Here is a 24,626-nt window from a genome sequence, read left to right on the forward strand (position 1 = left end):
GCTGAATCGCATTTTGTCACCAAATCGAACGGTATCTACTACTATCTAGATCGCATCTGGATTCCAAGTCGCAATAACCTTCGAGATATTTTGTTGACTGAAGCGCACAAGTCTCGATATTCAATTCATCCTGGTGCCGACAAGATGTACCATGACAGGGCCGACGAATACGAAATTTGTACATATAACTTGTACATATGAATGTGGTTTTACGAAGATATCATGCGTTCGAACGACACAAAACGCAAACGTGAACGAAAAACACGAATGTGGGAACGCACTGTCAACCAAACGGAAGCATCGGATTCATGTATTACCTTAAAAACTGAAATATTATCATAAATTTAGCTTCGTAATAGAATTCTAATATCCGCAGTCGAAATCAGATTGAAAAACGGATTAGAAACGACCACCGAAGCATTTTACGCGTTTTAACGCAACCGACAAATCAAGGATAATTTTCGTACCAACCCGAATCTGGACGCATCGTGATCTTACATTTTAGGCGTAGTTTTTATTTATTTGGTCATTATATATTTATAGCAATGACTACCTGTGTCAAATTTTGCATTTGATAATTTTTATAAAGTACTGGGTCACAAACGAATTAACCCGACACGCACGGAAGTTGTTGATAACTGTCTAAATACTTGAAAAACCATTCTATAGTATTATTAAATGTGTAATACTATAAATATATATTGGTTATTATTTGAAGTTTACAACACGTATATTGTAAACTATTTTTGGGATATACGCTTAGCGTGACAAGGACACAAACGTATAATAATATATTTTTATACAACCCGACACTATCATATTTTTCTCACGGATCTATTTTATGTTGCGGTAAAAAACGAGTAAATAGTGGGTATAAATAAGCAGGTATTTTATACGCCCAACAAAAACTTACTAAATACTCAATTAACCTACACCACACCACATCCTACCCTATCCCTTGACATTACTGCGGAAGAACTATCCTCACACCATGCCTTAGGAGATTTTTCTTCTTTATTTGAGTTTGTTCCATGCCTTGACATGTTTATTAATGATTACATTTAGATATGTTGGATTTATTTTCTTTTTAATGGATTTATTTTCTTTTTAAATATACCAACCATCCCCCAATTTAAATACAACAACACAAAATCTCTCTCTCTTTCAATATACACGGTCACACACTGATATCACCAAACTTCCATTTTCAAAATATCAACCATAAGCTTAAGGACGATCCAAGCACCTCAAGGTGATCCAAGTGTGTTCTAGTATTTTCAAGCCTTCTCCTTGCTTGTTGTTAGTAAGTCATCTTTTTTAAACTATAGTTTTAACATTATTTAAAAGTTGTTTCTTTTAGCATTCACCCAAATAGGTTGTTTTGGTTAAAACTTGAAACACAAAAAAAAAAAAAAAAAAAAAAAAAAAAAAAAAAAAAAACCAAAAAAAAACACTTTATATATCTTGGTTTCTCTAAAAATATATAAGAATATATTTTGGTCATCACAAGGGTGCTTTCAAACCTTTTTCTTGGTGATTTGTATGTCTGCTTGGTGACTTTTGGGGAAAGAAACTAATATATATTTTCAAACTTTGATATGTGTAGCGTGTATAATAAGGAACATGGACTCATATGAACTAGATAGACTATTTTGGAATTTTTTTTATGAGTATTATATGTCTAGACATTTTGTATACTTTTTTTTCGAATCATGATATTTTCATTAAACTGACGATATACGTATATATTTTAGAAACATATGGACATTTGAACTTATTTGGAGACGAGGTATATGTATTTGTGTTTACATATGTGTTTTTGGTTAACGTGATATCAGATTTATACTTGGCTGAGTATTTTTAGATGGTGGATGGAAATACATATTTTTTATAAGTTCAGAAGAACTCACGACAAGATAGTGAATACTATATATCTTCGAAAAGGATGTATATATATATATATATATATATATTGAAACCAAGTTCAATTTTTCATAGAAGTAGTACTTAATGGACTAAAACCTATTTTTGAGAGTTTCGTTTCAAAAATAGATATAAATGTTATTTTTTTGGTCGTTATGTGATAAATATATATATTTGGTTAAATTATATATTTGATGTAGTCAAAGGCCGTGAGTTCAAGAAATCGTTTTATTACTTTAAGTATTTTTTCTAAATATTTATGAAAATATTACGGTTAGAAAACCCTAAAATAAATATTTTTATATTTATGGATAAATTTACGAGTATCTATAGGGTGTATAAATATATTCAGGATATATATTTATACGAGTTCAAGAAGCGAAATGACCATTTTTCTATATGTATAGTATTTTATGGGGATATGGGTGCAGTAGTATGTATATATATATATTATTTTTAAACAAATACGAAGTTATTTCAATGTACATCCCCCTAAAAAAATATATAGAAATATATATTTGCGGATTAAGACGAGTTACAACTCGAGTTTAGATAATTATTTCTTTTATAGGCTCGAACACGAGTTTCATACGAGAATACAACGACGAATTATGATAAAATTATCATTTATATTTATATATATTTTATACCAATCTACATTTTCAAGAGACCAGTGATATATCAACAACGGTTCCTTAAGTTAAAACGTTCGAAACAAGACAAGTATTCCTATCAAATATAACTAGTTGGGTGAATATTATACATGACCAACTTGTATGTTAGGGTATTTCCATTAGACTTTAAGGTGGTCTTTACTAGGGGTGTGCAAAAAACCGAATTAACCGAACCATAACCGAATTAACCGACAAAACCGAACCGAAAAAACCAAACCAAATAAAAAACCAGTGGGTCGGTTAATGGTTTTTTTGAAAACCGAATGTAGCGGGTCGGTTATGGTTATCATTTTTTTCATACCCACCATAACCGAACCGAACCGACATGTAATAAATCTTTGTAGAATTTAGGACTTTTCACCATATTTTTAATATCTAATGTTTTTGACTGAAGATTTTTAGTACTTATTGGTTTTTCATATCATTTTGTGGTTTTGGTTAAATGTTTATTTGAATTTATGGAATATATCATATCACTTTATTTGAATTTCAGGGTATTAATATTATAGATTATATATATTTTTTTAATACTATGTAATCTACTAATATATACAAATATGCAATAACAATTTATTCCATGTTAAAAAAAATTAAGCTACTTTTAGCTAAGCTAAATACACGGTTAACCACCCATAACCGACCCGTTATAACCATCAAAACCGAATAACCATAACCACCATAACCGATCGGTTATGGTTATGGTTATCCAATAACCGACATCGCGGTTATGATTATGGTTTTTGGTCAAAACCGACCCAAACCGACCCATGCACACCCCTAGTCTTTACTTGTAGTAGGTCACGACGAGGTTATTTCAAGCTTTGGGATTTGTTTATCTTTGTTTGATATATGGAGTATTATGCTTTTCCAATCAGGTGAGTTCATAACCCCACTTTTTACGGTTTTACATGTTTAAAAATGTTTTCGTGGGTGGAAAGACATGCAAGTTTTTGGAAAAGTAAACAGCTTTTCGATGAACGAAAGCTCATATTTCTAAACCATGTTGCGAATGGATTTCAGGGTACTCGAATGGCTTACGAACGATTTATACTAAACATACCGGTTCTACAAAACGTGCATGATTTTCATGACTAGTGACGGAAATGTCCTAGTTACTACAACGGGACTGGGTTGGTCTGCGTACGAACAACGAGACAACCCAATGGGTTTATGTCCCCCTTTTCTTTTGAAATACATATTAACTAGGGTATGATTAAGCTATTGTCACACCCCCAAAATCCACATGCGGAACACCACCGCTTGGAGGCGTGACTGACCAGGATCCAGCCACTAATCATACTGAGCATTGATTTAATATTAGAAATATTAACTACCCAAAGTAGTTAGCAACATTGCAGTTTTAAGTTCGATGATTAGTTTAACAAAACAGCGGAAGCATAAACCAAAGTAGTTTTAAAGATAGTTCTTAGTTCAAAATAATTAAACCCAACACACGGGTTTGACGAACACTACACATCCCCAAGCAGCAGCTCCTGAGTCACTGGTTACCTGCAAAGCATGCAGTAAGGGGTCAACAATAATGCTGAGTGAGTTCACTAGTTGTCCAGTTTTAGTTTACCAAAAACTTAAGTTGTTTAGATAAAGCATTTATAATCACGTTGTGGGGAGCTACCCCATCTGTAAGCTCACTAAACTGTAGATACCGAAACTGTTGACGGAAATATTATCGTGCCCCGAGTCAATGTCTATCGTCATTGACCATGTTGCAAGGTCTACTAGTTCACGCCCGATCTCCCCCGGTCACGGTGTGAGGTTGTCAAACCTAATAGCGCTATCAACTAATAACCCGTTCGCCCCCGGCGATTAATCGGTACTGTAAGCAGGGACTTAAAGTGATAGAGTTTCGTTTAGCATGGCTAGTTGTGATTTATAAATAATATCCAAACGTATCTCCCCCGGAGATAGTAATTACCCATTCTGTTTTCCCCCGGAGTAATGGGTCAAAAGTGTTTTTCCCAAAGTTGGTAGTTTGTTCGTGTCCCTCCGCGGGACGCATGCTTTTAGTGTGTGAACTCACCTTGGGTTGCTCGGCAGATTAGGTCACTTGTCAAACACGTTGGTCACCACGTCCTAACATGGTTACCGGTATAGGTCAGGTTTGGTGTACAAGCATTCACGTAAAAACTTACACGTAACTAACACGTTGCACGCATACAAGTAAACAGTCATGGGGTTATTGGGCCGGCCCTAACATTCACACATTCAAACAGTAACACGTAGATCAGTCAACAGTTAGCCCATATTAAACACATTATGGCCCAATAACCAAAGTGAACAGCCCAGTCGCAACCAGGTGGTCTCGAGTCGCAACCAGGAGGTCTCGGCTTGTCATGCTGTGGTTGCGAGTCGCAACCGTCGTAGTCTCGAGTTGTCATGCTATGGTTACGAGTCGCAACCGTCGTAGTCTCGAGTCGCAACCGTTGCGGTTTCGAGTTGTCATGCTATGGTTGCGAGTCGCAACCGTGTGGTCTCGAGTTATCACGCTGTGGTTGCGAGTCGCAACAGTGTGGTTGCGAGTCATAATGCTGTCCCTTTCTTGTTCACGTGCAGATGCAGATACATCAGTCCAAGTTGTACTATGTAATCAGGCCCAAATCGGGAAACAGCCAATAAGGTTTAACTAACAACTTACCCAAACTATCTATTAATCAAAAATGGATCAAATCCTAAGGGTTTTCACATATTCAACCATCATTCAACATGTTCATAACAAGTTCATCAATTTTAGGGTTTTCATGTTAAACATAACCACACATTTTTAAACCGAAAATCACATATTTCTAACAAGATCATCATGCAAGAACAAGAAAACATACATTTTTGTAGCCGAAATCTTATGTTTAACAACATCATTTTGCAAGAAACCATGAAGCATAGTTTGGTTGGCCATAATCATTCTTAAACTACCATTTGTTAGTCATTTTAAACATGTCATCAAGCATTCAAACATAGTGGTTTACACATAATGCTAAACTCACAAATCATCCTAAAAATCATGCATAACATTACTAACTAAGTACTTTCTAGTTCATAAACATTTCCTTCTTCAAACATACAAGGCATCTATTACACATATGTAACACTAACCGGTTTGTGAAAAAGGCACCGAATAAAAGGAAGAAACCGAGAAGATGAAGTGTCCGAGTGATGATGGTCTTGACCGAGTTTCTTGTCCGAGATCCTTGTGCGATCCGAGCTTGATCCGAAAGTTGGAAGAGAAAGTGGTGTTGTTTGGGGTTTTCTAGTGAGAGAGAATAGAAGTGTATGTGTTTGTGTAACAAATGAGGGAAGTGGGGAAAGGTTTGGGATTTATATACAAGGTTTCGAAGTAGGCTAAGGGGTTTCGGCCCAAACCGGTCACGGCCCACTCGAGACCGAGTGGCCCACTCGCAACCGAGTGGTTGCGAGTCATGGTCTCGACTCACATACATATATATATAATACATACACAACACATATCAGGCAAAAAGATCACGTTTTCATTTAATAACATATATATACACAAAAATATTACAAGGTGTTCGTTCGGAAAAACCTAGAGTGTCACAGCTATGGAATGAATTCTTGGATCACGTGTGAATAGGCGCTAACTTAGGCACCATTAATCCTTTTAAGAACCACGGAACAGGGGGTAGATCTATCGGGTACGGGCGAGCCCCACTCACGGTCCTTGTGCGGCCACTTAAAGTGCTTTTGTGTCCCTGTCGAAGTGAATCGACACTTAAATCGTCTACCGGGTTGAGTGCCTCCTATGTCGGCACACATATTAATGTCTTAGCTACACATTAATGATCATTAGGTTCATAGACGCTTACATACCAACTTTCGATACTCAAAACTTTCAAATGTTTTTAAGATTCATTTGATTTGAAACTCACAATTACATGGAATTATAAACTTTGGTGTTGTTTTTAACTTATGTACAAGTAAGAGGACAAGTTGGTCCTGCTTACAAAGACTCTTTTGGGCTCGACCCATTCTCTCTCGTGCAATGCACAAAGATTTCATTACTGATATACAGATATGCCATTTCAAACATTTTGGAATACTATGATCTCACAAACCGGTTTTTCAAATACAAGATTTCAAATATTTTAAGACGCATTTGATACAAAACAAACAAACTATGAACTCGCTCAATTAGGTTTAGGTTACAGCGAATTAGGTTTCTGTAGAGATACCTAGGCTCTAACCTCATTTTCCTTTGGGGACTTAGATTATTAAGACTTGAATACATACAGAACGCCTTGGACTCGAATATAGGTTCCAACCGTTGCCGAAAACAATGAATCAACAATTTTGGTTTTAAATATACACAAGTGTTGTGTTGGATACACGGTACACGAAACGATTACACATAGTAAGCAAAACCTTGAAGGTTTTGATAAGATGCATTTAGGACCTTTGGAAAACTTATGTCGAAATTCATTAAAGGTCCTCACGTAGGAACCACGATAAACGCCATTATATTATGTTGTCTATGCAATCTTATTTACTCGAGAAGGAAACCTACACAGAACAAAACGCTAGTGCATGAGTATACAAGTATACATGAAACTTAAACTATACGTCAGCGGACGTCGAAGTATATCACACACGACTTTCAAGGCAAGGCATTTGGAAAACATGATTGGCACGATAACAACGATGCTAATCCCAGCAGTTGGAGAACTACCGACCGCAATGCGGCACTTTGCCACGTGATCCGGCAAATGACACGAATCATGCCAAGATACGTTCAAGCGAGGGATTCGCAAACTAATGGAAATCACGATTATTGGCATTGCAACGGAAACTACAAGTCTTCACATCTCCCCACTCCCTGAATGGTGATTACGCCAAGACTGACATTTCGTGGTAATGTCGCTCAACAACTGGTCATCACACGAAATTCCAGGTCATTTCATCATGGAGATTTTCTTTCAACACAGCGAGTGGATTCTCACAGTCCTACTCCTCCTAATGGTCATTTCGTCACGGAGATTTTCTTTCAACATAGCGAATACTCATTTGCTTCATTCTTGACAAATTCATATGTTACACATGCATTGTTTGTTACGCATGTGGCTTCACTCAAAATTGTTGCTTTATCAAAGTACAAATACCATTTCGCTATGACTAATTATTGCATTGTGATCTAGACGACCTACGTTATTGTTAAGTGTTGACTCCTTGGTATCGAGTCAACGAATGTCACACCTCCAAAATACCACCTAGGGAATGTCCCTGTTAGGCGTGTGACGTACCAATAACGAGCCACTAATTACATTGAACCCATTCAGTTTATAAATAAAATCCTCAATTATTAATGAAAAATACCATCAACAAGTTTAAATGAAAACCAACACGTTCAGCGGAAGCAAATAGTAAACCAAGGTGAAACATTTTCAAAACCAATGTATAGTATCAAGAAATCAATCACATGAATCCCTCCGGTCGACCCATGACCACTCCAGCTACTCCAGACAGCAAGTTCCCAAATCCAAGATATCTAACGACCTGCGAGCATGCAACAAGTGTATCAGACAACGCTGGTGAGTTCATAGTTTTACGAAAACGTTGGTTACCAAGTGTTTAGTTAATCCATTGAATCTGTGATTTTGTGAGAAATTTTCCAAAAACATGGCTGAGGAATTCTACAATGCGTTCGCTACACCCGTTGCACCCGTTACAGCTGCTGAAACTTTATACAGTGTGAACGAGACGGGAACTTACCAAAAACCACCAAAGCTGATGTATATTGAAGATTTTAAAGGGTGGCAGAATCGGTTTGAAAATTGGGTACAGGCATACAAGTTTGATGCATGGTGTGCTTTAAACAAAGACTACGAGAAACCGAAAAATGAGCGTGGGCTTGAAAAAGCTTTTTGTGATTTTTCAGAAAGTGATAAATTGAAGTATACAAGCGAGAAAATGATGATTAGTCTTTTACAACAAGCAGTAAAGGAAGACATCTTTGTTTTACTTCAACATGAGGGTACTGCTAGATCAATTTGGAATGCACTAATTCAAAAATTCAAAGGAAGCGCAGATATGATCAAAAATAAAAAGGCGTTATTAAAGAAATCGTTTGATATATTTGTAGCTTTCGATCATGAAACAACAAAACAGACCATAGACAGATATTTTCATCTTGTTTTGGAAATGGGAAGAATGGAAATTGTGAAGGATGATGAAGAATGGATGGATAAACTTGCTGAAGCGCTACCACAGCAAAAGTGGGGAACTTATTTGATGATCTTGAAACACATGAGGAAGTCTCAGGATATGAATTTGGCACAATTTATTCAGAGAATTGAGGAACACGAGTTAGATATCCAAAAAACGGCTATTATGACAAATCCAAATGCTAAACAGGATGTTAGTCTGTATTACCGAGGGAACAAGTTCGAAGCTACACCTAGCCAAAGTTCAAAGCTTAGTACTGCTTTTAGTGCTGATGGATCCTCTAGTCCAAATGTCAGCACTACAACTCACAGTGGTGGATATTCTTCATCATTTTCAAGTTTTGAACCAAACAACACAACATCAAGTCCTCAACAGCAGAATCCTACAAATCTGCAGTGCAATGTTACTTTAAACATTCAAAATGGTCACAACTTGTCTCCTGAAATTGCTAAGCAACACATGGCATCACTCGTTGCTATGTTGGAATCATACGAAAATTTGATTGCTGGCAAAATTGGAAATCCGATGCTTACAAAAGAAGATTATGACCAAATTGATGCAGAGGAACTTGAGTTGATGGATGTAAAATGGTGCATGGCCAGTGCTGTTAGAAGAGCTGAAAAATTTCAGCAAATCATCGGCAGAGATGAGTTTCGGGGATTGGCTACTTCTCCGTTAGGTTTTGACAAGTCTAAAGTTACCTGTTTCCGTTGCAAAGGAAAAGGACACTTTAAAAGAGAGTGTAAAAATCAAGAAGCAACTAGGAATCAAGATAAGAATAATTATTATCAGAAATCAATTTTTCATCAGATTGAGTAACAACCATCATCATCTCGTGCCATTGATGATGGAAAGAAGAAAGCTTTAATTATCCATCAAGATGATGAAAAAGTTGCAGAGGGTTTTAGTTGGGACTAATACATACCTGGAACAGCTCTTGTTGCTAGAATTCTGGGTGAAAATGAGGCTAGTCAGAAAAGAATCCCAATTTTTCTAGATCTAGGAAGTGATGTTAATACTGATGACGAGGAAGAATATCTTAACAAATGTAGAAAAGGCATTGATCCTGACAGCTTTAATTTTTTCTATGCAGATAAAGTTGAGATGTTGAATCAAAAGAAGATAGACAGATTGAAAAGAGAGCTGGAAGCAGCAAAGTTACTCGCTGATGAAAAGGCAAAGACAGAAGCTGGAGAAACAAAAGTTGAAGCAGTGACTGAGAATGCAATAGAAAAAATTGTTGAAGTGGAGAAAGTGATAGAGAAAATAGTCGAAGTCGAAAAAGTTGTTGAAATAGAAAAAAATGTTAAAGTTGAGAAATTCATTGAAATTGAAAAGATTGTCGAGGTTGAAAAGATAATTGAAAAAGTGGTTGAAGTTGAAAAACCATGTTTGAAATGTTCAGAATCTTGCAAAGTGTGTGAAGAAAAAGATAAGAAGATTGCTGAATTAGAGAAGATTAAAGAAAATTTACTGTCTGATGTGAAGTATGTGAAGGAGTCGTACGATGTGCTGAATAGGACAGTTGATAGTCTGAAAAAGACAAATTCAGAAGTTGAAAACGCAATGGAAAAAATGAGCGCAACATTAATGACAAAGCAGAGCGTCATCAATGAGTATATTGAAGACTATGCTAAGCTGAAGCAGGAGTTGGAACTTGAGAAGATTGAGAGTGAAAGGATTAAACGATTACTATTGAGTTATACTACTTGTGATTATTTGATTGATCGTGTTTATCCTACTGTTGCAGGTCTTGAGGCTTTCAAGAAGGAAAAGACTGAAGATACTGATACTGGTAAGAAACCAAGTGTCAAGTATAACAGATGTCCGCCCCCAATCTTTGAAAGTTATTCTCCCAGAAATCCAAATGAGGAACGTGTTAATAAGGCACTCAACATCAAGTTAAAGTCTGAAATCATTGATGAATTACCAGACAATATTGATGTCACATTCACAGCGTCTGACACTGACCATGAGTCTGAGTTAGTAAAGAAAGTTGTCGATCAAGTGTTGGATATGGATGAAGGGTCAAAGTCGGAGTCTAAGTCAGATAGTTCGAGTTCATCTGAGAAGAGTCTGAGTTGGCCGGTCAAGAGGGTTTATAATAAGGAATTTTTACTATCAAAATCTAATTTGAATGATGAATCAATCAAAGTGGCTTATATCTTGAATGATTCAGACAAATTATATTCTGATAATGAATTTCCAATAAGAAGTGTTAAAACTGAAATGATCAAACAGGTTTTCAAATTAACAGAAATTAATATTTCTGAAATAAAAGATTTAAATCTTGATGGAAAACCTAACAAATACACTTCTTCAAGAATTCAACAAAGAGTAAACAGGAAAATGGGTTACGGTTATGGTTATGGTTTTCAAAAGAAACCAAATCATAATGGTAAGTTCAAAAAGAAAGGTCTTGGTTTCATTTCACTAGAAAATTATAAAAATCAGAAAACTTGTAAACCAAATACAAAATTTGTTACAGGTGGAAGTTCAGAGGATGACCAGAAGAAACCTTTCTGGAAACAGTCAAACCAGGAGTTTCTTGCTGAAGTGAAGAAGAATGTGAGAATGTTTGCTAAAAGAGTTGATAGAAGAACCTGTTTCAAATGCCAAGAAGTTGGACACATAGCTTGGGATTGCCCCAAGTCCAACTACCAAGAACAGGGAGTTTCTTCTAATTTTGATTCGAGAAGAAAATTTGTTGATAAGACAAAACTATCTTTGAAAAAGGATAAAATGTTTGAAAATTCTAGTTCTAAAAAAGGTGAAAGTTTAAAACGCTTTTACAAAAGAAGAGGTGATTTGAACAAGCAAAAGTGGGTTGTAAAAGCTGAAAGCAATTCTGACAATGAATCTGATTCCATAAAATCAGAGGAGTCTTTGGTTGAGAAAAAGATTGTGGATTCCGTTCCTGAGGTGAACGATGAGAATTTTCCCCCATTGTCAAAGGAAAATTTAAAGAAGAAAGTTGGTAAGGTTGAGATCTCAAATCAATTCTTCGGGAGAATTTGATGTTGAGAAGGCTTTTAATGGGAAAGTCAAACACATTTTCGGTAAGATGGTTGCTAGGAAGGTAAAGGGCGCAAAAGAATCTTACAAATCAAAATGTTGGTGGGAGAGATGTGTACCAAAATCACCCAAGGATGGTCAGGCTTGGGTGGACATAATGTTTGAGGAAACACCTGACTTGCCGGAGCTCCCAGGTTGGTAAGAGTGGAGCAGGAATCGGCATCATTCTTCATAACAGTTTTGATTGTGCCTATTTACAAGTGGTACAAAGGTTTGTTCTGGCAAAGTGATTAATCAAGGTCATTAATTTGAACTTGATGTAATCCTCATGCATGTGTTTGAAAACAATATGATGATATGAACCCCAACCTACAAGTGGTTACAACACAGCCTATTTTCCGGAAAAACCATTTTGATTAAAACAAACTTAAGTGTTTTGAAATCTTAATGGGAAAATAGTTTGTTGTGAGAGGGAGTTCTGATTGTTGATGCTAAGTGTATGGCGAATTGAAGCTTGGAAATCATGTTGTCATTTTACTTGTACAGTTTGTTTTCAAGTTTTTTTAAATGTATTCGCATTTTAGGGGGAGTAAAAATTTCAGAAAATCCAAAAACATTAGAAAATTTGAAAAAGACAAAAACATGATAAAATCAAAAATGAGTTTTGTTGTGAAAAAGAGGAAATGATAGTACATCAGTGGACTATCACAACATGCTAAAGAAATGGAAAGTCAAAAAGTGATAAACGGTCTCACTGATGATATGCCAGTAGATTTTTACACATTTAGTAGATTGTGACAAGATATAAACCTAAATTCAAAACTTGCTTATATCGTGGGTAACATCTCTCGGATATATGGGTAACCCCCGAAATCTTGTTTGAAGGACCCCTCTTTCTGAGATACTAGGTCTTTATGCTTAGTGATATCTGGGGTATTATCCCGGGACTTCTGATTTTGCGGAAGCAATGGCCTAGTCCCCGTATAATACTTTGCAAATAGCTTGAAATATAGCGACGCCCTCATCAAAAATGATGAAACAATAAAATTGATAATCATTGCTGTTGAAGAAAAGATCCTCTAAAGGGGACACACCAAAAGTCGAGCCGTCATCTCTCTGCTGAACGGAAGTTCTGACCTGAGCTCTCACGATTTCGCATCTAACCCCTTTACAGATATCATCTAGGTATACTCACCTACAAGACTGAATATTGGGATCTGGATACGGGAGTATATTCTGAGGTGGGACACGCGAATAAGTCTAAGTCTCTAAAACATTAATCTCGTATCTCGAAACAGTTGAACTTTGTGTGGAAATTTAAGTGGACCAGTATACTGACAATCTAAGTGAATCGTTTAGAAGATAAAATGCTTAAAGCTTAACGGTGTTGGTGATTTGTCTCAAAAACTGATAGAATCCTCTTGCGCAAACTCACAAAAATATTGTATGTAAATATTTCTTTACTGCATGTCATTTCTGTTATGTCAAAATCCAAAAAGATTTTAGGTGTGTTTTAGCATAAATTTTTGAAAATTCAAAAAGATTTTAGACAACTGATGTTAGAAAGCTGATTTTCAAAATTCCGAGTGCTAAACATGACGAACAGGTTTGGGAAAGTTTGTTTAACAAGTTTGAAATGGATATGATATACATACAAGTGGTTCATCATTGGCTTACATGATAAATCTTTTTGTTTAGATTATGTCTATAAGTGGTTAGCAGGGTTTCTATATTTGCTATATCTTATTTTTATGAAAATTTATGTTTTGGGTAGAGGATTTGCAGGAGAGCCTGGTTGCGTTGCTTGAACCTGAAAATAGTCAGACTACAATCCCAGCACAAGTTGAGGGGGAGTCTGAATGACAAAGAGCTAGGTTCTGATCCTGAGAATGCTGATGCTGATGAACTTAAGGAATCAAGAGATCTGATTAAGAGAATTAGAGTGTGATAAAAGCCAGATAGAGTTTCTGGGAGCCCAAAGACTGATAACGACTGAAGACGTTGAAGACTCGACACTTAAGACTCGTCAACATCCGAGGGGGAGTCTGTTGGTGCATACGTCTGTCGACTTCGTCTTGTATCGTGTCTAGTATTAGAATTGTTAGATCAGGGCACATTGTACGAGAAATTAGGAGGTTTTAGGATGAAATTAATCTAATTCCGCTTGAATGAGTGATTTCGCTTGAAAATGACAAGTGACACTTTCAAGCGAAATCAGAACATTAGTGATTTCGCTTGAAATGTTCACAGCCTCTTTCAAGCGAAATATGAACTCTATAAATAGCACTTTCAAGCGAGATCATATGTAACTCCCTTGTTTCTGGTACCGAACTGCTGCCGACGCGTCGTTTGATCTGTAAAAGTTGTGATATTAATAAAACAAGATGTTTAATAGTGAAACAAGCTGTTATTCAAGTCCGTTTCTTTGTTTCCGCCTCTGAAACGGACAAGAGCTTTTCTGATTGACTCATTTGGGTCACGAATCGATCCTACAGAAAGTAATTGGCACATATCGTACCAGCCTGGTAAGCCGCTAGGGCTTCAGCCACACGAGTGTTGATCAAGTTGGTTAGTTCGGCCTGGGTCATAGTAATGTGGCCGCGTCCATGGCCCCGTCCACTCATGTTTCTATTCAAGAAGAGGAAAGATTTAAGATGCAAATTCGAGTTGGAGTCAAGTATTACTATGACCTCTATAGACTACTGAGTTCTAACATAACACCAATTAACTGAGCGGAACCCTTTTCACACTCGTTAAGCCTCACTGGGACTCACATGCACCTCACGTTATTATTATGTGTGCACCCATAATAACAAGGTGATTTGCATGCTTATCTCAGTGCCTCTTAACTTGCGCTAAAAGGTTCCCCACATTCAAATAGCAAACGAAAGGTTTTACAGGATCAAGAATCACAATAGTCGAAGGGTAGTGTCACACTAACAGTTCACATGACAGGAGTTGATAACATAAGGACTCATACTGCAGTGTCAGGTGTGCATTCACGTGTAATGTCATACATAAGTGTACACTAGATATGCTATGCAATAGTAAACGAGAAGCGAACCTTGCAATCTGGAGCTGAGTGTCATGGTCGATTTCGGATCTATTCGGTTATAGTCTGGTTTTATAAAAACGTTTTAAAACCAAGTTCACTATAACCAGTGGCTCTGATACCAAGCTTTCACACCCCCAAAAAACCACCTAGGGAATGTCCATGTTAGGTGTGTGACGTACCAACAACGAGCCACTAATTACATTGAACCCATTCAATTTATAAATAAAATCCTCAATTATTAATGAAAAATACCATCAACAAGTTTAAATGAAAACCAACACGTTCAGCGGAAGCAAATAGTAAACCAAGGTTAAACAATTTCAAAACCAATGTATAGTATTAAGAAATCAATCACATGAATCCCTCCAGTCGACCCATGACCACTCCAGCTACTCCAGACAGCAAGTTCCCAAATCCAAGATATCTAACGACCTGCGAGCATGCAACAAGTGTATCAGACAACGCTGGTGAGTTCATAGTTTTACGAAAACGTTGGTTACTAAGTGTTTAGTTAATCCATTGAATTTAATGTTGATAATAGCCCGAATACAAGACGACTCCTGATTTACATTACCCTTTCTCCAATGCTCCTATCAAAGCATTGGTCATGACTAGGTCATTAGTTCACACCCGTCCTCTCAGGTACGGGGTGAGGGTGCCAAACCTAAGTAGCGCTACTAACTAATACCTTGTTACCTCTCAGGTAACCAAACAACACGGAGAGACTTTAATGGTGATAGGATGAGTATATTATCCAACATTCCAGATTTACCCAAAAGACATATTCCTCCTAGGAATACCCATGATTTACCCAAAACCGATCCCTCTTAGGGATACCCAAAGACTGTCCCAACCACCGGGACGCATGCTCAAGAGGAATGAACTCACCTTAGATTGCTCGGTAAGACTAATTACTTGTTCTATCGTTGGACACCCCAAACCCTAGTATGATTCCAATGATAGTCAGTTTCGTTTACATAGAATTCACTTATTCATTGTATACACTCCACAAGTTGTAAGCAAGTATGGCACATATTATCACACAAGTAATGACGAGTATACGGTTTATATGCATCTTCACATTACAACTCATATATCATAGTGACATACATTAACAACCCACACCTTATTCACATAATATGCATGTAATAACATTAACTCATAACGCTTCACGATCATTTTGGTTACAAGGATCTTGTATCAAAACCACATAAATCCCAACCAAAGTACCTAACCCGTTTACCCCCAAGTACATTCACGAATTAAACCCACATAGAAAACATTTGGATAATAACATATTGGTATTGCAAACATACCAAACAACTCAAGGTCCAATTGCGTTTGGGCCTAACAGCCAAAGGTGAGTCATACTCAGCCCAGCCTACCTAAGGAGGATACGGCCCAATGTGGTTGGCCTGTTACCATTGCAGCCAGCCCAACCCAATCATAAAATAGTTCCCTAAACTACTCGGTCCATGAATGGGGGTGGCCTGATTTCCTTGTGTGGCCGGTTGGGCCGGAGACCCAGTACTGATGAAACAAAGATGTGCGGCCCACTTTATTCATCTTACTAAATCATGTAGTCCAAAAAACATATAAGGCACCATATAATAAATCATATGATAAATTATCATATTCATAATGCAACTTACAACCCACTGTCATGTTTCGTGGATTTAGTGAGTTGTTCAATCCCTAACTCTATAACCAATTAATTACACTAAATCAAACCTTATAAAGATTCCCCATCAGTGACATCAAACCACGACTACTAATCATGCTACCCTACCCTTCCATTGACATCATAACATCAATTAATTGAATGCTCCTACTCTAATAATTGTTAACATGAACAGTCTTTCAGTAAATCACGTTATCTTTTAATCATGCACATGGAATCAATAGTTCATCAATAAACAGTTATTGCTACCAAGTCTTTATAACACCAAAACACGTATGGTTCGTTTACACACACCCGTGAGTCATAAATCATACTATCACATACCCTATTCATGCATTATTAATCAATAATCTTGCAATAATAAAAATTAATAATCATAGTCTTATCATTTACCAAACCCTTCAGCCAGATCTTGCTGCGTATGCACTCATAATAATCACATAACATGATCATGATACACGTATAAAACTCATACATGAACAAGATCCAACGAGTAATAATCAACACAAATAAGAATTTACTAACCACAATTTGATCAAGTAGAATGATACTCGAAAGAGGGGGGGTTTCCACTGCCGTACGTAAAATATGGAGTATGATAGGGTTTGTTTTTGGTTTAAAGTTTCTATTAAACAACTAAACTTAAGCATGCCATACGTAATAAACTTTGGGGGCGGTTCCTGTTGACCGAAATGGGCTCAAGCCCATGTAAGTGGGCTATCAAAAATCATAAGGAGGTGAGATTGTTTCAAGTCTAGCTAGTATTTTAATAACTACACGGGTGTGAGGTGCGACCCAAAACAATCGCGGCCCAATACACTAGCATACTTGTTTATCACATACGGTTAACCGAATCACACAAGCATGGAACGTGTAACACGTTGGAAAGAAATAACGAGGAGTTACGGTCACAAGATTTAACATTACTAACTTTGAAAGTTCGGGTTGTCACAACGAATCTCTTGGAAAACTCATTTTCTTTTGAGTGGTCTACATGATTTTCGTTGTAACCATGTCGAAACTTTCTTGTCAATACATGTACTCATTGTTGAATTATGCCTAAACCAAGTTCAATTGGTTGAACTTGCTCATAATATATATTCAATTCAAGGTTTCATATGATGGATTGAGACCATCATATTCAACATAATTCCAACAAGCACTTCATTGTTTTGAACCATAACAGGCTTGTTTGGTCTTTGACTTCACTAAATCGTTTCTTTAAGCACGATCACCTTGAGGTGGCGTTTTTCACAAGTTTGAAGCTTGCGCTAATCTCGTTGCTCACATCATGTACGGATTTAATTATTTATTTATTTGTTTATTGATATTAAATCTGCTTCATTGGTTTATCATATTAAAGCAATCTTAATACAATCGTGTGTTAAGATAATGGTACACAAAATTCATGTTATATTCCGGTGTACCTCTTATCGGTTCCTTCAGCATCGATCGGACATTTTGTGATATTTATTGCTCTTTCATTTTTGATCGAAAAACATTATTTAATTATTTCATTTTCAATCGAAAATCCTGTGAGATTTGTTGAAACAAACAATCAGATTTACTTCGTTGAACCTTCCATCTGATTTCAAACACGGTGAACTTGTTTGAACACCGCTATTATTGAATTGTTTCAATCACTACGACACCTTGTGGTGTCTGAACGAACTTGTAGCTTGGGCTAATCATGATCGAGCGTTTCATGCAAAACACGGTGATGCTTGTTCGGTCACCACTATTGTTTTATTATTTCATTCACTACAACATCTTGTGGCGTCAGTATAAACTTGTAGCTTGTGCTAATCACGATCAGTCGTCTCATGCGAAACTATATATGCTTTTCGTTTGACACATCATTTAAGTAGTCTTAATGCAACTATGTATTAAGACGATGATACACCAGGTTCGGTTGTATTTCATTTCGGTGTATCCTTGCAACTCAACAATGTCAACACATTGATTTTATCTTATTCATTTATTGGTTCAACATTTGACAAATCATTTCATGATTCTATCTATTTGAGCTCGTTGATTCAAGTTTCAATCATACAACAACCAACGCAAGTTTTCGTTAGTAGAAAATTCGATTGTTCCAAAATTGATTTGCATATTACGAACGTTCATTTGGAATTCTATTGTTCAAGATTCTTTTTTTATTAGACCCCAGTATACTTAGTCACATTGGTGATAGTATCACAACGCTTCGTTCACTTGACATCAATTTCTAGAACAAACTCAGTTAAACCGTTGGGTTCTTATTGATGCAAAATGTCCTTACATTCACGTAATCTGATTAAGTATTGATTCAATTATGTGGTCATTCATTTTGTTATTATTCGGACTTACCTACGAATGACGCAACTCTGAGGAGATAACGTAGTCTAAATTTCGAGTACGAAATTTCTGTAACAGGGGGAGAATGTGACAATCGGTACTTTTTGGTTCTTAGTTACACGAATAACAAACGTTAAGAAAATAATACATAGCGTAATTAGACATATATTAACTTGATTAGGCCTTGTGGAGTGCCTAGGAACGTCTATTCGACTTTACAGACTGCTGAACGATATGCGATAACGAACTGACACCGTACGAAATACTGACAGGGCCGACGAATACGAAATTTGTACATATAACTTATACATATTAATGTGGTTTTACGAAGATATCATGCATTCGAACGACACAAAACGCAAACGTGAACGAAAAACGCGAATGTGGGAACGCACTGGCAACGAAACGAAAGCATCGGATTCATGTATTACCTTAAAAACTGAAATATTATCATAAATTTAGCTTCGTAATAGAATTCTAATATTCGTAGTCGAAATCAGATTGAAAACGGATTAGAAACGACCACAGAAGCACTTTACGCGTTTTAACGCAACCGACAAATCAAGGATAATTTTCGTACCAACCCGAATCTGGACGCATCGTGATCTTACATTTTAGGCGTAGTTTTTATTTATTTGGTCGTTATATATTTATAGCAATGTCTACCTGTGTCAAATTTTGCATTTGATAATCTTTATGAAGTACTGGGTCACAAACGAATTAACCCGACACGCACGAAAGTTGTTGATAACTGTCTAAATACTTGGAAAACCATTCTATAGTATTAAATGTGTAATACTATAAATATATATTTAGATATATATTGGTTATTATTTGAAGTTTACAACACGTATATTGTAAACTATTTTTGGGATACACGCTTAGCGTGACAAGGACACAAACGTATAATAATATATTTTTATACAACCCGACACTATCATATTTTTCTCACGGATCTATTTTATGTTGTGGTAAAAACGAGTAAATAGTGGGTATAAAAAAGCGGGTATTTTATACACCCAACAAAAACTTACTAAATACTCAATTAACCTACACCACACCAAATCCTACCCAACCCCTTGACATTACTGCAGGACAACTATCCCCACACCATGCCTTAGGAGATTTTTCTTCTTTATTTGAGTTTGTTCCATGCCTTGACATGTTTATTAATGGGCTAAATTGCACTTTTCGTCCTTTATGTTTCAGAGTTTCTGCAGGCGCTGTCCTTTAAGTTTAAAAATTACACTCTATGTCCTTTATGTTTGCAACCTATAACGGGCGGTGTCCTTTCTCATAAACCCAGTTAATTTTTTTTGTTAAAACCCCTCTTTGTAAAACTCTATAACAACAGGGACCATATGTGCAATACTCAAAATTAAAAGGGTTGCTTCTTCTTGGTTTGGGTTGAAATTAGGGTTTATGTTCATCATCACATCATCAGGTCTCAGTTCCATTTGATTCTTCCATTGGTCCCCCCTGTTTATGTTCAACAAACCCCATTGATTCTTCATCATCACATCATCAGGTCTGGTTGCTTCTTCCTTGAATTCAACACATCACCACCACGTCCTCCAAGATCACCGTTTCTATCAAATGATTCTGAAATAGCCTTAAAATCGATAACTTCCGACAAATCTATAGGTCTCCGTTGTTTCTTCCTTGAATTCAACACATCATTACAGAAAAAAAAAACACTCGATAACTAACACTTAATAGTAAACAAAAGCAGTTTTAATAGGTTAATGAAAGAATTTCTTACTTTTTTGAAGATTTTGAACTGGAATCATAATATAATTTTTACTCCTTCTCGGTTTTTCGAAAGGCGGTTCGCTCTGAATCGTCGTTTACGCTATCGGATCCGTACATTTGAATGTTTGAATCAAATGGAACTGAATTTGGGGATCCTGAAATTAGGGTTTATGTTCAGAAAGTAAAATGTTTTTATTTTCTATCTTGGTTTGGGTTAATCATGTAAGGAGTTTGTTGATTCATGGTGAGTTCTTGATGGGTTAGGGTTTGCTGAAGGCGGCGGTAGCGGTGGCTACTGTCATTAGTCAACAGCTGTGAGGGGAATTGGGGGAAATTGTATCAAGTTCAGGTTTCGAGTTGATTGTCGTGGCAGGTTGATGAAGAAGACGGTGAAGGAACGGTGCACGGTGGTCGGTGTAGAAGGTAGTCGCCGGAGGTGGTGGTTATCGGAGGTAACTGTGATGATGATTGGAGATATGTGGTGGGTTGATCGGAAAGGTGATGACAGGTTTGCTTTTTGTACAAGAAACATGGTTAAACGGTCGGAACTTGAAGTAGTTGTTGCCGGAAATTTGGGATAGGGTTTCGTATGGTTTTGTTCAATAATTTGAGTTGACAGAGAAGGGGTTTTTTTGGATCATAACAACCCTTTTAATTTTGAGTATTGCACATATGGTCCCTGTTGTTATAGAGTTTTACAAAGAGGGGTTTTAACAAAAAAAAATTAACTGAGTTTATGAGAAAGGACACCGCCCGTTATAGGTTGTAAACATAAAGGGCATAGAGTGTAATTTTTAAACTTAAAGGACAACGCCTGCAGAAACTCTAAAACATAAAGGACGAAAAGTGCAATTTAGCCTTTATTAATGATTACATTTAGATATGTTGGATTTATTTTCTTTTTAAATCTACCAACCATCCCCAAATTTAAATACTACAACAACAACACAAAATCTCTCTCTTTCAATATACACGGCCACACACTGACATCACCAAACTTCCAAATATAAACCATAAGCTTAAGGACGATCCAAGCACCTCAAGGTGATCCAAGTGTGTTCTAGTATTTTCAAGCCTTCTCCTTGCTTGTTGTTAGTAAGTCATCTTTTTTAACTATAGTTTTAACATTATTTAAAAGTTGTTTTTTTAGGATTCACCCAAGTAGGTTGTTTTGGTTAAAACTTGAAACGCAAAAAAAAAAAAAAAAAAAAAAAAAAAAAAAAAAAAACTTTATATATCTTGGTTTCTCTAAAAATATATAAGAATATATTTTGGTCATAACAAGGGTGCGTTCAAACCTTTTTCTTGGTGATTTGTATGTCTGCTTGGTGACTTTTGGGGAAAGAAACTAATATATATTTTCAAACTTTGATATGTGTAGCATGTATAATTAGGAACATGGACTCATATGAACTAGATAGACTATTTTGGAATTTTTTTTATGAGTATTATATGTCTAGACATTTTGTATACTTTTGTTCGAATCGTGATATTTTCATTAAACTGACGATCGTATATATTTTAGAAACATATGGACATTTGAACTTATTTGGAGACGAGGTATATATATTTGTGTTTACATATGTTTTTTTGGTTAATGTGATAATAGATTTATACTTGGCTGAGTATTTTTAGATGGTGGATGGAAATACATATTTTTTATAAGTTCCTGAGAACTCACGACAAGATAGTGAATACTAAAACCTATTTTTGGGAGTTTCGTTTCAAAAATAGATATAAATGTTACTTTTTTGTCGTTATGTGATAAATATATATATATATATATATATATTTGGTTAAATTATATATTTGATGTAGTCAAAGGCCGTGAGTTCAAGAAATCGTTTTATTACTTTAAGTATTTTTTTCTAAACATTTATTAAAATATTACGATTAGAAAACCCTAAAATAAATAATTTTATATTTATGGATAAATTTACGAGTATCTATAGGGTGTATAAATATATTCAGGATATATATTTATACGAGTTCAAGAAGCGAAATGACCATTTTTTATATATGTATAGTATTTTATGGGGATATGGGTGCAGTAATATATATATATATATATATATATATATATATATATATATATATATATATATATATATATATATATATATATATATATATAGGGTAGGGTTCATGAGTGAACAATGATTTATTTGTGAACAAAATGAACTTATCCTGACCATTAATTTTGTAGATCTAGATTTTTTCTTTAATGGCAAGATTGTAATTATCTTTTGTAACTTACAAGTATTTTAATAGACACAAGGGTATAATTGTATATTTCTATCTTCATTTAATTAATTAATTTTTTCTCTCTCCAGATTTCTCTTTCCAATTAAAAGAATATTTAATTACATTCTCTATATTTTTTTTTCCTCTCACATATTACCTAACTTAATATTTCATAATTTTAAAAAAATACAAACATTATCAAATATTGTTCCAGTTAGAACACAATTAAAAATATTTAATTACATTCTCTATACATATATGTATTAGATCAATGTTTGATGAAAAGATGTATAGTGGAAACAATATGTAGTAATACACGAGTGTACAAGTCTGATATATATCGACATGTATACACTATGTACTTGAATAATACACAGGTGTATATGTCTGGTATATACCGACCCGTATACACATATGTACTTGAATAATACACAAGTGTATAAATCTGGTTTGTACTAACCCGTGAAAACAAGATGTAATAATACACAAGTGTATAAGTCTTGTATATACTGACCTGTATACACATATGTTACAAATCATAATTTAATTCGGTTTAATATTTAATTTAAAAGGAACATAACAATTTATTTAAAAAAAACATTAGCCCTTCAATCTCTTATAATTAAAATGATAGAGAAATAATTAAAAATGAGAGAGAGAGAGAGAGAGAGAGAGTTAATAGAGGAGAAAATTAAGGGATTTTAATTAAAAGTACTTGGCTAATGTCAATCTTACCCTTTTAATCTAAAAAATGATCAAGGGCCAAGATTAGTTCACTCAGTTCACTCTGAAGAAGTTGTTCACTCATGATCCTAATCCTATATATATATATATATATATATATATATATATATATATATATATATATATATATTATTTTTACACAAATACGAGGTTGTTTCAATGTACATCCCCCTAAAAAAATATATCTCTATATGTAATAAAAGAACAAGGTTCTGCCACTTGGCACCCCGACATTCAACCTATACACATGTCAAGCCCTCCTTCAATTTACTAACGTGTTCAACAAAGAATGCTCCACGTCTTCAACTTTTGAGAACCCGGTTTTGGGTTTAACTTTTGAAGAAACCCTAAAAGTTCCCCACCGCCGCTACCGTTCCTTCTTCTCTCCTCTTCCCTCGCTCAACCATTCTTCTTCTCAATCACTCATCCATGGTTCCTGATCTGAACCACGCTATTAGCAGGTATTGTTTTATTCTTTTTTTGTTCATTGTTCTTATCTTTTATCACTTTATTGAGTTGATTTTGTTACTGATTATTGTAGATCTGAACCCCCTTTTGAAGAAACCCTAAAAGTTCCCCACCGCCGCTAACCTTCGTTCTTCTCTCCTCTGCACTCGCTCAACCATTCTTCTTCTCCATCACTCAGCCATGGTTCCGGATCTTAACGACGCTATTAACAGGTATGGTTTTATTCTTTTTTTGTTCATTGTTCTTCACTTTTATCAGTTTCTTGAGTTGATTTTGTTACTGATTATTGTAGATCTGAACCCCGTGTATTTCATATTAGGGTTTATTCTTCCATTGTTCATGTCCATCATTCATCCATGGTTGAAGATCTTAACCAGGCGATTAACATGTATGGGATTCCTCATAATTTGTTAATTTTTCTTCATTGTCGTTGGTTTTTAACCTCTTTTTCTTACTTACTATTGTAGATCTGAACCATCCGTTGATCATATTACTGTTTCTTCGAGCTATTTGCATCCTTTTCTGTCTCAGGTTTGATTCTCCC

At 35.6% G+C, this 24,626-nt stretch overlaps 1 long non-coding RNA gene across 1 annotated transcript; it reads left to right on the top strand.

Moving 5' to 3' along the window:
- The first annotated feature begins 23,971 nt into the window (after window positions 1-23,971).
- LOC110914775 lies at window positions 23,972-24,626 on the top strand. Its single transcript, XR_002578579.2, has 4 exons — window positions 23,972-24,075; window positions 24,156-24,294; window positions 24,402-24,470; window positions 24,550-24,626. It is a non-coding gene; the product is annotated as an uncharacterized LOC110914775 (long non-coding RNA).

Source organism: Helianthus annuus, chromosome 15 (assembly GCF_002127325.2).
Source record: "Helianthus annuus cultivar XRQ/B chromosome 15, HanXRQr2.0-SUNRISE, whole genome shotgun sequence".
NCBI lineage: Eukaryota > Viridiplantae > Streptophyta > Magnoliopsida > Asterales > Asteraceae > Helianthus > Helianthus annuus.